The following is a 12,500-nucleotide window of genomic DNA, read 5'->3' as shown; positions in this document are numbered from 1 at the left end:
ATGGGTGCTGCCAAAAACCGAAACCAACTAAGTTATATCCTCAAATCCTCTTTAAGTGGCACCAGCCAATGAAACCAGGCACTCGGGGAAGGGAAAGAAAAACAGGACTGCAGATTCGGAGTCTCTTCAAAGGCATGTCTGAAAAGGGCAGGACTTGTATCTGCCTGCTGCTTTGGTTCCGGTTCACCTTGACCTAAAGTCTCCTGTCAGTACTCCTGAGAGCGGCCCCAAGTCCACACTGAGACGCAGTCTGGAGGGCTGGGATACAGCTCGGGATCTGGAGGGCTGGGATACAGCTCGGGATCTGGAGGGCTGGGATACAGCTCGGGATCTGGAGGGCTGGGATACAGCTCGGGATCTGGAGGGCTGGGATACAGCTCGGGATCTGGAGAGCTGGGATACAGCTCGGGATCTGGAGGGCTGGGATACAGCTCCGGGTCTGGAGGGCTGGGATACAGCTCGGGATCTGGAGAGCTGGGATACAGCTCGGGATCTGGAGGGCTGGGATACAGCTCCGGGTCTGGAGGGCTGGGATACAGCTCAGTAATGAGAAGGGAGTTTTTCTACACGACCTGCAATTCACTGACAAGTGCTGATTGAACTAAAGATGCCTCTTCCAGTACTCCCCCTCCTCCTCAGTTACAGCTGTGTCTCATTGACTTTTACTATAGGAGCGAACTTTGAGTGTAATCATTCATGAAAACATCCGGAACACACACTGAAACACTCCACATTACCAGCACCTTAATAATAATAATGAACACTAGTCTAAACACACTCCACTCTCAGCTCTGCAGCGCTGTCGTTACCAGCACCTTAATAATAATAATGAACACTAGTCTAAACACACTCCACTCTCAGCTCTGCAGCGCTGTCATTACCAGCACCTTAATAATAATAATGAACACTAGTCTATACACACTCCACTCTCAGCTCTGCAGCGCTGTCATTACCAGCACCTTAATAATAATAATAATGAACACTAGTCTAAACACACTCCACTCTCAGCTCTGCAGCACTGTCATTACCAGCACCTTAATAATAATAATAATGAGCACTAGTCTAAACACACTCCACTCTCAGCTCTGCAGCCCTGTCATTACCAGCACCTTAATAATAATAATAATGAACACTAGTCTAAACACACTCCACTCTCAGCTGTGCAGCGCTGTCATTACCAGCACCTTAATAATAATAATGAACACTAGTCTAAACACACTCCACTCTCAGCTCTGCAGCGCTGTCATTACCAGCACCTTAATAATAATAATAATGAACACTAGTCTAAACACACTCCACTCTCAGCTCTGCAGCCCTGTCATTACCAGCACCTTAATAATAATGAGCACTAGTCTAAACACACTCCACTCTCAGCTCTGCAGCGCTGTCATTACCAGCACCTTAATAATAATAATAATGAACACTAGTCTAAACACACTCCACTCTCAGCTCTGCAGCCCTGTCATTACCAGCACCTTAATAATAATAATAATGAACACTAGTCTAAACACACTCCACTCTCAGCTCTGCAGCGCTGTCATTACCAGCACCTTAATAATAATAATAATGAGCACTAGTCTAAACACACTCCACTCTCAGCTCTGCAGCGCTGTCATTACCAGCACCTTAATAATAATAATAATGAGCACTAGTCTAAACACACTCCACTCTCAGCTCTGCAGCGCTGTCATTACCAGCACCTTAATAATAATAATAATGAACACTAGTCTAAACACACTCCACTCTCAGCTCTGCAGCGCTGTCATTACCAGCACCTTAATAATAATAATAATGAACACTAGTCTAAACACACTCCACTCTCAGCTCTGCAGCCCTGTCATTACCAGCACCTTAATAATAATAATAATGAGCACTAGTCTAAACACACTCCACTCTCAGCTCTGCAGCGCTGTCATTACCAGCACCTTAATAATAATAATAATGAACACTAGTCTAAAAACTCTAACATCAAGCACAGACCATATACTACCCCTCCCCTCCCCTCACCCCCACCATCACCCTCTCCCCATCCCCTCCCTCCCCCCCTTCCTCACCCCCTCCCCCCTCCCCTCCCTCCCCCCTCTCACCCCCTTCCCTCCCCTCCCCTCCCCTCTCTCCCCCCCTCCCCTCCTCTCACCCCCCTCACCTCCTCCTGTCCCCACTGGGTTAACGGCAGCCACAGTTTTCAATATCACAAATGACACTGCTGCTGAGGCACAGGAAACATTATCAAAACTGTACAGTTCAGTGAACAAAGAGACTCAGGAACACATGAAATCAATGAGGGAAATGGAACAGCGCTGCTGTGGGCTGACACCACAGAATTAAACTGCATTGGAAAGCAGGAGGTGGGTGTGTGTGTTTGTGCGTGCGTCTCTCTCGCTTTGTGTGTCTGTGTGTGTGTGTGCATGTCTATCTGCATGTGTGTGTCTCAGTCTATCTGTCTGTCCTGTGTGTGTGTCTCAGTCTGTCTGTCTGTCTGTCCTGTGTGTGTGTCTCAGTCTATCTGTGTGTGCGTCTCAGTCTGTCTGTCTGTCCTGTGTGTGTGTCTCAGTCTATCTGTCTGTCCTGTGTGTGTGTGTCTTAGTCTGTCTGTCCTGTGTGTGTGTGTGTCTCAGTCTGTCTGTCCTGTGTGTGTGTGTGCGTGTGTCTCAGTCTGTTTGTGTGTGTGCATGTGCGTGTGTGTGTGCGTGCGTGAGTAGATGGAACTAGCCAAGCTGAAAGGTCATTTTGTCCGATGATTCGACTGGAATGAGAAAGTCTGTTCAGCGCGAGGCAGCCAGGCTTCTCCAGACAAGGTAAAGAAAAGACAGATACTAACTCACTGCTGGAGCATGAGAACTCAGGAGCACTCCATCAATCAATCAATCAATCAGTCAATCACTGATCAATGACAGCAGACATCGTGAAAGAGACCAGGGGAAGCGGGAATAAACACACGACATGACACTCAAAGCCAGGGTCGGGGTCGAGTCCTGGGTGTCAATTCCAATCCCTTTTTGAAATCCGTTCCCAATTCCCAGTCCTTCAAATCGATATTTTAGAGACACAATCATCGCCGCGATTGTTCAGTTGCTTTCACTGGAAGCCAGGTTTCATCCTGGTCTTGGGGACCCTTGTGTCTGTGCGATGGTTCAATAATAATCAAACCCTTAATAAAGCGTTTAATTAGACTGGTTTAATTGTTCTCAGATCCTACAAAGTTGCAGATATCAAGTTTTACTTGTATAGTTAACTTGACATCTCCAACTGTTTTTAGACGCTGAAAAAACAATTACAAAGGTCTAATTAAGCTAATGAATAGTTCAATTAAGCGTTTAATTAGGTAACTGAGAACTCAGCTGGAATGAAAACCAGCAGACGCAGGGAGGGGGTCCCCCAGGACCAGGGCTGGGAAACCCGATGTTAACAAACTGTGACTTCAATTGAAATGGTTTGTCGTTGCCGCTGTTGTGAGGAGCTCATTTTCACAGGATGCTGCTTCAGCTTCCCTGATTAAAAGGGAACGAGAACTGGAATCGGGAATTGATTTTAAAAAGGAAATGGAACTGGAATTGATGAACACAGGAAGTGACCCGGGCTCTGCTCAAAGCTGCTCATTCTTTGATGACTAGCAGATGAATTTCCCAAAATCAGCTGCCGCGGTGCTTCTTCCATGACGTGCCTCCCTCCGGACCGATATTATAGTAATTAGACAGCCGCAGCTGAACTTCATCACGTCCGCACATGAATCACAAGGAAGCGGACAAGCGTGGATCTGTGTGGCGCGCTTCAGAGAGGAGAATAGGACTCCCATTGCATAGCAGTCAGATCCATTCCTGGTTTCATTCTGAGTTTAATAAGACACACCTGAGCTTGTTACCGGTACGCACTGTGTCTGATCAAGCTCCTAGTAAATAGGAGTCTTATTTCCATTCCTTGTCGTGTTGTGTGTTTGTTCAAGCATGGTAATGCACAGAGAGGTGTGGTAAAGCATAGGGAAGCATTGTAAAGCACAGAGAGGCGTGGTAAAGCATAGGGAAGCATTGTAAAGCACAGAGAGGTGTGGTAAAGCATAGGGAAGCATTGTAAAGCACAGAGAGGTGTGGTAAAGCATAGGGAAGCATTGTAAAGCACAGAGAGGTGTGGTAAAGCATAGGGAAGCATTGTAAAGCACAGAGAGGTCTGGTAAAGCATAGGGAAGCATTGTAAAGCACAGAGAGGTCTGGTAAAGCATAGGGAAGCATTGTAAAGCACAGAGAGGTCTGGTAAAGCATAGGGGAGCATTGTAAAGCACAGAGAGGTCTGGTAAAGCATAGGGAAGCATTGTAAAGCACAGAGAGGTCTGGTAAAGCATAGGGAAGCATTGTAAAGCAGAGAGAGGTATAGTAAAGCATAGGGAAGCATTGTAAAGCATAGAGAGGTGTGGTAAAGCATAGGGAAGCATCGTAAAGCACAGAGAGGTGTGGTAAAGCATAGGGAAGCATTGTAAAGCAGAGAGGTCTGGTAAAGCATAGGGAAGCATTGTAAAGCAGAGAGGTGTGGTAAAGCATAGGGAAGCATTGTAAAGGAGAGGTCTGGTAAAGCATAGGGAAGCATTGTAAAGCACAGAGAGGTCTGGTAAAGCATAGGGAAGCATTGTGAAGCACAGAGAGGTCTGGTAAAGCATAGGGAAGCATTGTAAAGCACAGAGAGGTCTGGTAAAGCATAGGGAAGCATTGTAAAGCATAGAGAGGTGTGGTAAAGCATAGGGAAGCATTGTAAAGCACAGAGAGGTATAGTAAAGCATAGGGAAGCATTGTAAAGCACAGAGAGGTCTGGTAAAGCATAGGGAAGCATTGTAAAGCATAGAGAGGTGTGGTAAAGCATAGGGAAGCATTGTAAAGCACAGAGAGGTGTGGTAAAGCATAGGGAAGCATTGTAAAGCACAGAGAGGTATGGTAAAGCATAGGGAAGCATTGTAAAGCACAGAGAGGTGTGGTAAAGCATAGGGAAGCATTGTAAAGCACAGAGAGGTCTGGTAAAGCATAGGGAAGCATTGTAAAGCATAGAGAGGTGTGGTAAAGCATAGGGAAGCATTGTAAAGCAGAGAGGTCTGGTAAAGCATAGGGAAGCATTGTAAAGCACAGAGAGGTCTGGTAAAGCATAGGGAAGCATTGTAAAGCATAGTAAAAATATGGTAAACTAACCCTTATAAATGTGTCCCACAGTAAAAGCACAGCATAGTGAAAACATTGTAAAGCACAGAGTACAGTAAAGCATATTAACAACACGACAAACCGTGTTAAACTCAAAGTACAACCATGGGGGTAAAACTGCAAACATACTGTGGTAAACTTTTATAAGGGACTAACACTGTAGTCTATAGCAGCCCCTTTCCTTAACTTATCCTACACAGCCGCCCCGTATTTCAAAAGAAAAATAAAGATTATTGTCATAATTTACAATCGACTGTCTGTTCGGTCACCTCAGCGCGGTCTTCACCTAAAAATACTGTGAGAATGTTTTCGTCTCTCTCAATTCACAACATAAAAATAATAATAAAAACATGTTTAAATAATATAATATTATTATTATTATTATTATTATTATTATTATTATTATTATTATTATTATTATTAAATACGAAAAAAAGCCGTTGTCCATTCGTTTCCCGCGGCGCTCGAGAAGCAGTCGTGAATTACCGCCGTTTTGGCGCGAGACAGTGCTGATGAATATGTGTGTCATTATTTAAACCCACACGGCAGTTTAATTTGTATAGCTCGCAATTCGGGAGTACAATATTATTATTTATTTTTTTAAATATCTGTAAAGTGTTGATCTTTTTGTAAACATGTTTCATTATTATTACGTTTTTAATTATGAAGGCTTGAGCCGGTGGAAACTCAAATCCAAGATGGCCACCGGCCAGAAAAAAAGTAGCGGAATTCGGTGCGTTAAAAACATTTATTTATTGATTTATTTATTTTTACGTGATTTAAAACACAATTTGGCAGGGATTTTGATTCGAGATAGGTTTAAGTTAGTCAAAAACGAAATGTAATCGTCTATTTTTTGATTGTGTTTGTTGAAATCTTAAATTTCGTTCGACCACCTTAACTGTTAAGGGATTTGAAAATTGAACGGGACAACACAAGCTTAGCCAAAATAATGGTTTATTCAGCATCTCTGTATCTTCCAGTTAATTAAAAAGAAGTCATTAAGTGATGAAAGATAAGAGATAAAAGACAAACAAACCTACTTTTAAATTACTTTTTTTTTTTTTTTTTTAAATAATTATTATTATTATTTTAAATGTACTGTTTATCTCTCCTAATGCTAACTTTAATTAAATTTCAGTTAACGGTTTGTCCACGAGAGGGCGGGTAGATGTTACTGTGTTTGAATTCAGTTCAAGGCTTTTGGAAGACTTTATAAAACGTGTGTGTGTGTGTGTGTGTGTGAAGATAAAACGTGAAGATTATAAAACTATTTTAAGAAATGTGGGGGGTTTTGCTTCTTGATCTGAAAGAGCTTAAATATGTTAAATAAATGGTTTCTCCCTTTTACTTTATAATATATATATATATATATATATATATATATATATATATATATATATATATATATATATATATATATATATATATATTAATAAACTAATTCATGCTGTGCCCTGGCTGTGATGAAGTGTGCTGAGGTCAGAGATACATATTTGATTATTCAAATACTTGCACCTGGTCATTTTAATGACATACATGAACAAGAGGAGTCATGAACCGCAGGGCTGGGTGCAGCAGGGCTAGTGTGAGTTTGTAACCCTGCTCAAACTCCTGGCTCCTGATCATTTCAATATTAATAATGATACTAGACTTCATTGAGGGGAGCTCTGAACCCCAGGACTGGGTGCAGCAGCAGCAGCAGCAGGGCTAGTGTGAGTTTGTAACCCTGCTCAAACTCCTGGCTCCTGATCATTTCAATATTAATAATAATAATAATAATAATACTAGACTTCATTGAGGGGAGCTCTGAGCCCCAGGACTGGGTGCAGCAGCAGGAGGGCTAGTGTGAGTTTGTAACCCTGCTCAAACTCCTGGCTCCTGATCATTTCAATATTAATAATAATAATAATAATAATAATAATAATAATAATAATAATAATAATAATAATAGACTTAATTGAGGGGAGCTCTGAACCCCAGGACTGGGTGCAGCAGCAGCAGCAGCAGCAGCAGGGCTAGTGTGAGTTTGTAACCCTGCTCAAACTCCTGGCTCCTGATCATTTCAATAATAATAATAATAATAATAATAATAATAATAATAATAATAATAATAATAATAATAATAATAATAATAGACTTCATTGAGGGGCGCTCTGAACCCCAGGACTGGGTTGCACTTGCTGATAAAGTCGAGTGCACATGCTGTACAGTAGGGGCATTAAGTGCATTAAGCACATTATGAGTTGAATGAAGGGTTCTGGTTCAGTAATTGAGAGCTCAGCTGGAATGCAAACCAGCACACACGGGGGGTCCCCAGGACCGGGGTTGGGAAGCGCTGCTGAAGATGGCTGTTTTGTTATAACATTAATAATAATAACTGTCTAATATATCTTACAGCACCTCGCTGTGTACAGGGATGGAAATAAGCCACTGCACAGCAGCGTGATCCAGTCCTGGTTTCGCTAGGAGTTTAATAATAAGACACACCTGAGCTCGTTCCCTAGACACACTGGGGCTGATCAAGCTGCTAGTAAAACCTGGAGTGGATGAAGCTGCTGTGCAATGGGAGTCTCAGTGCCATCCCTGAACTCGTCTGGAGGATCCTAACTGCCGGGCACTGAATGGTCTGCCTCACTCTATTGAAATCTCCTGCCAGCTGCAGCTCCCCTCCGCGTCTCTCTACACACAGTGTAGAGTACTGCTGTACTTCCAGGGGGGGGTAATGATTTTATAATGTCCCAACACTGTCCTAACACTGTCCTCCAATGCTGCCTTGCAGTGGCACGTGATCTGGGGTGTGTGTGTCTGTGTTTGTGTGTGTCTCTGTCTGTGTATGTGTGTGTGTGTGCGTGCGTCTCTGTGTGTGTGCGTGCGTGTGTGTGCGTCTGTGTGTGTGTGTGTGCGCGCGCGTGCGTGCACGTCTGTGTGCGTGTGTGTGTGCACGTGTGTGTGTGTGCGTGCTTCTCTGTGTGTGCGTGTGTGTGTCTGTGTGTGTGTGTGTATGTATCAGTGTGTGTGTGTGTGTGTGTGTGCTCCAGCATGTCAGCTCTGATCTCTCCCGGCAGGGTGATTAATCCTCTTGGAGTCAGAACAAGAAATGCACGCTCGGGAAGATCCCAGCTCCTCCATCCTGGCCTGCTCCGTCCTATCCTGTTCTGTTCCGTCCTGTCCTGTCCTGTTCTACTCTGTCCTGTTCCGTCCTTGCCTGTTCTACTCTGTCCTGCTCCATCCTGTCCTGTCCTGCTCCGTCCTGTCCTGTCCTGTCCTGTTCTGCGATGATGATTCTGTGCTGGTGAGCTCTGTCAGTATTCATAAAGCAACACTAAGATGTCAGTGTTGTAAACGGTACAATGGGCAGCCTGGCCACTCCAATGTGCTGGGATGGAGGGTGAAGCAGCTTTAGTTTTGCAAAATATTAGCTGAATCTGTGAACATATCGCTCTCTGCATTTTAACATAAAGATATGCTTTTGTTTATGTACAGTAACATTTTATAAAATAGCAACATTTTAAATTCAAAAAGAAAAGAGAGACTGAAGACACAGTCGGGTCGTCTTTGTACAACGGAATTAATGCATGAAATATTGAAACTAGCTGGAAAAAACACTGAACGTCGTTTTGGACAGAGAGGATTGATGATGATGATAATAATAATAATAATAATAATAATAATAATAATAATAATAATACATGGGTGGATGTGGCAGAGTGTCCCGCCCCTATGTATTATTATTTGTATTTTTGTTTGCGGTGCGGCTAATTATTATTATTATATTTAAAAACCTGACAGTCATGCATCCTTACCAAATGCGTGCAGACTCTGGCCGAGGGGTAATAAGATAATTAACAACTAGTTAATCCCTCGGCCAGAGTATATAAACCTGCAGCTCTCTGCACTCGGGGTTGAGTGTAGAGAGGAGAGTACGGGGAGCGGAGAGAAAGAACAATATTTAAAAACAATTGCGAAAACGTGCTGGATTATCCAGCACGACACTTACTTGTTTGTTTATTCGTTTGGCCCTCGTGCCCTTTTGTTTGGTGTTTTGTTAAATCTTTTGTTTCTGTTTATTTACTTAATAAATCCACGCTGAGTGCAATAGCATTCAGCTTCACCCGCCCAAAAAAAAAAATAATAATAAAAAATACAAATAATAATAAATAGGGGCGGGACACTCTGCCACAGTGGATTATAAAGGAGTCTTTGCCACAGTAAGTATTGGGTTATATGTAACTGGTATACTGCAGCTCCAATGCTAACAGCACGTCATTCGAATGCAGGTTTTACTGCTTATTTTCGAAAGCAAAGTCCAGTGAAACGTACCTGAGGCTGTGGCAGTGTGTGGAGGTGGATGTCAGGTGCAATGCACATACAGCCCAGGATCTACACTACAGTGCAGCGCTGAGAGCTGCCCCATATCATTACAGACAACGCCGGCAGACCTGGGGGCCGTTTCAATGTAACTGTGCACTTCACAATGAATTGCCATTTCAATGTAACTGCTCTTCACAATGAATTATCATTTCAATGTAACTGTGCACTTCACAATGAATTGTCATTTCAATGTAACTGTGCACTTCACAATGAATTATCATTTCAATGTAACTGCTCATCACAATGAATTGTCATTTCAATGTAACTGTGCACTTCACAATGAATTGCCATTTCAATGTAACTGCTCTTCACAATGAATTGTCATTTCAATGTAACTGTGCTCTTCACAATGAATTATCATTTCAATGTAACTGCTCTTCACAATGAATTATCATTTCAATGTAACTGCTCTTCACAATGAATTATCATTTCAATGTAACTGTGCACTTCACAATGAATTATCATTTCAATGTAACTGTGCTCTTCACAATGAATTGTCATTTCAATGTAACTGCTCTTCACAATGAATTGCCATTTCAATGTAACTGCTCTTCACAATGAATTATCATTTCAATGTAACTGCTCTTCACAATGAATTATCATTTCAATGTAACTGTGCTCTTCACAATGAATTGTCATTTCAATGTAACTGTGCTCTTCACAATGAATTATCATTTCAATGTAACTGCTCTTCACAATGAATTGTCATTTCAATGTAATTGGAATTGCACTCGTAGTTTGGCACACCTGCATAGTTGTAATTATAATTCTACTATATAACTGCTCCATTACGATTCAATTGCACTCCTTTCCAAGCTTAATCGTTCTCAGTCCCGTTATTCCTGTATTTGTCTGACAGCATGTTTCTGTATCTGCACCTGGTTATTCAGAATAAACACAGTATGTTAATGAGGGGAGCTGCTTATGCTGCTTTTTAGTGCAATTGCAATTATAATTGTAATTACTGCAGCATAATTGTAACTGACTCTGTAATTGACCAAACAGCATTGTAATTGTGATTGTAATTGTAATTGAGCCCAGGTCTGGATGCCGGTCAGGTTTAACAGGCCTGTGAAAGCAGGCTTTTCTGAAAGGAGCACAGCGCAGCGCTTTATGTTTTTTTTTAAATGGCTATAGTTCTCAGGACTGCCCTCTCCCACTGAGCCAGTAGCCCTGTGACTGCGCTCTGAGCCGTTCTCAGGACTGCCCTCTCTCACTGAGCCAGTAGCCCTGTGACTGCGCTCTGAGCCGTTCTCAGGACTGCCCTCTCCCACTGAGCCAGTAGCCCTGTGACTGCGCTCTGAGCCGTTCTCAGGACTGCCCTCTCCCACTGAGCCAGTAGCCCTGTGACTGCGCTCTGAGCCGTTCTCAGGACTGCCCTCTCTCACTGAGCCAGTAGCCCTGTGACTGCGCTCTGAGCCGTTCTCAGGACTGCCCTCTCCCACTGAGCCAGTAGCCCTGTGACTGCGCTCTGAGCTCTGAGACGTTCTCAGGACTGCCCTCTCCCACTGAGCCAGTAGCCCTGTGACTGAGCTCTGAGACGTTCTCAGGACTGCCCTCTCCCACTGAGCCAGTAGCCCTGTGACTGAGCTCTGAGACGTTCTCAGGACTGCCCTCTCCCACTGAGCCAGTAGCCCTGTGACTGCGCTCTGATCCCTGAGCCGTTCTCAGGACTGCCCTCTCTCACTGAGCCAGTAGCCCTGTGACTGCACTCTGATCCCTGAGCCGTGCATCAGACATGCAGCACTGCACTCCAACACGCTTCAGAGCTTCCCTCAAGCCGGATATATGTGTGTGAGTTCATATAAAAATGCACACGCGGCACTGAGCGTGACTAATTCCATTTTAAACGTGCACATCTGAAAGTTTTCTTTTGATTATTATCCCTGATAGATAGAGATACGTCTTTATCTGCTGTCTGATTGACTTCAATGCATTTCAAAAGTAATGACACGCAATGCTCCCCCTAATCTCCTTCCCACAGATATCCTTCATTACATTGTGTCCCCGAAGGGAGCTGTGTCAGTGTGTGTGTGTGTGTGTGTGTGTGTGTGTCAGTGTGTGTGTGTGTGTGTGTGTGAGTGTGTGTGTACGCGCGCAGAGATAGATAGGTAGATTTAAAGTGAGTGGCGTCCAGTGCTGTATTACAATCACAGATTTGAAAGCGTCTGTGTTCTGGCAGTGCTGATGTATGGTAATGAAATGCCTCCCAGTTAGACACGGTGCCACTCCGCATTCGTCTCAACACACACACGCACACACGCACACACGCAGTTCACTTAATAGACTGTATAGAGTTGATTATAGAGTTCACTACCTTCTCCCAGAGTGCGTGGCTGATTCCTGGAGCTGGCAGGCTGGTCCCTGAACATCCCCCACTGGAGAGACTGTGTGGAGCCCCGTCTCAAACCCGTCTGTCCTGGGGAAGAAAACCCAAACTCAGCAATCCACCCACCAGCCAATCGGCTCTCTGGGAGGGGAGAGGGGGAGCGAGGGGTTAAACGGCAGCCCTCTTCCTGCGCTCCGAGGGTCCTGGCGGGCTCCAGTAATCCTGTGCTTTACTTTCCAGGCTTGAGGAGAGAGCCGGGGACGAGCGGGAGAAGAAGATGACGAGGGAATGCAATCCCAGTGCCAGGAGAGGAAGAAGAATGTGAACGAGGAGCAGCAGCAGAGACTGGAGAGGCACGTCCATTGCTTTGTATCCAGCAGAGGTTAGGGGGTCACAGCTAGTGCTTTGCATTGCATTATTGCGCTGTTCTGTTCTCCTGCTTTGCCCCTGTCTCGTCAGCACACTGGTGTTGCAGCCAGGGAGCCGTGCAGCACTGAGCAGAGAGCAGCTATAACTGTGGAGCTGAGCTGACAGCAGACAGCAGTGAGCAGCACAGTGGAGTGTGTGTGTGTGTTTGCTAGAGAGGAGGGGGGAGGAGAGGAGAGGAGAGGAGAGGGGGG

The 12,500-nt window shown here is 44.2% G+C and overlaps 1 protein-coding gene across 1 annotated transcript in view; it reads left to right on the top strand.

Annotated features, from left to right (window-relative positions):
- The first annotated feature begins 2,207 nt into the window (after positions 1-2,207).
- LOC117401998 (surfeit locus protein 4-like) overlaps positions 2,208-12,500 on the top strand; it is a 26,959-nt gene continuing 16,666 nt past the window's right edge. The window contains exons 1-2 of the mRNA XM_059006873.1: positions 2,208-2,348; positions 12,121-12,262. The gene's annotated coding sequence lies outside the window, so the exon portion shown is untranslated. The remainder of the gene's footprint in view (positions 2,349-12,120; positions 12,263-12,500) is intronic.

Source organism: Acipenser ruthenus, chromosome 34 (assembly GCF_902713425.1).
Source record: "Acipenser ruthenus chromosome 34, fAciRut3.2 maternal haplotype, whole genome shotgun sequence".
Lineage (NCBI taxonomy): Eukaryota > Metazoa > Chordata > Actinopteri > Acipenseriformes > Acipenseridae > Acipenser > Acipenser ruthenus.
Note: the sequence above shows the minus strand (reverse complement) of the source record. Positions and strands in the feature narration are given on the sequence as shown.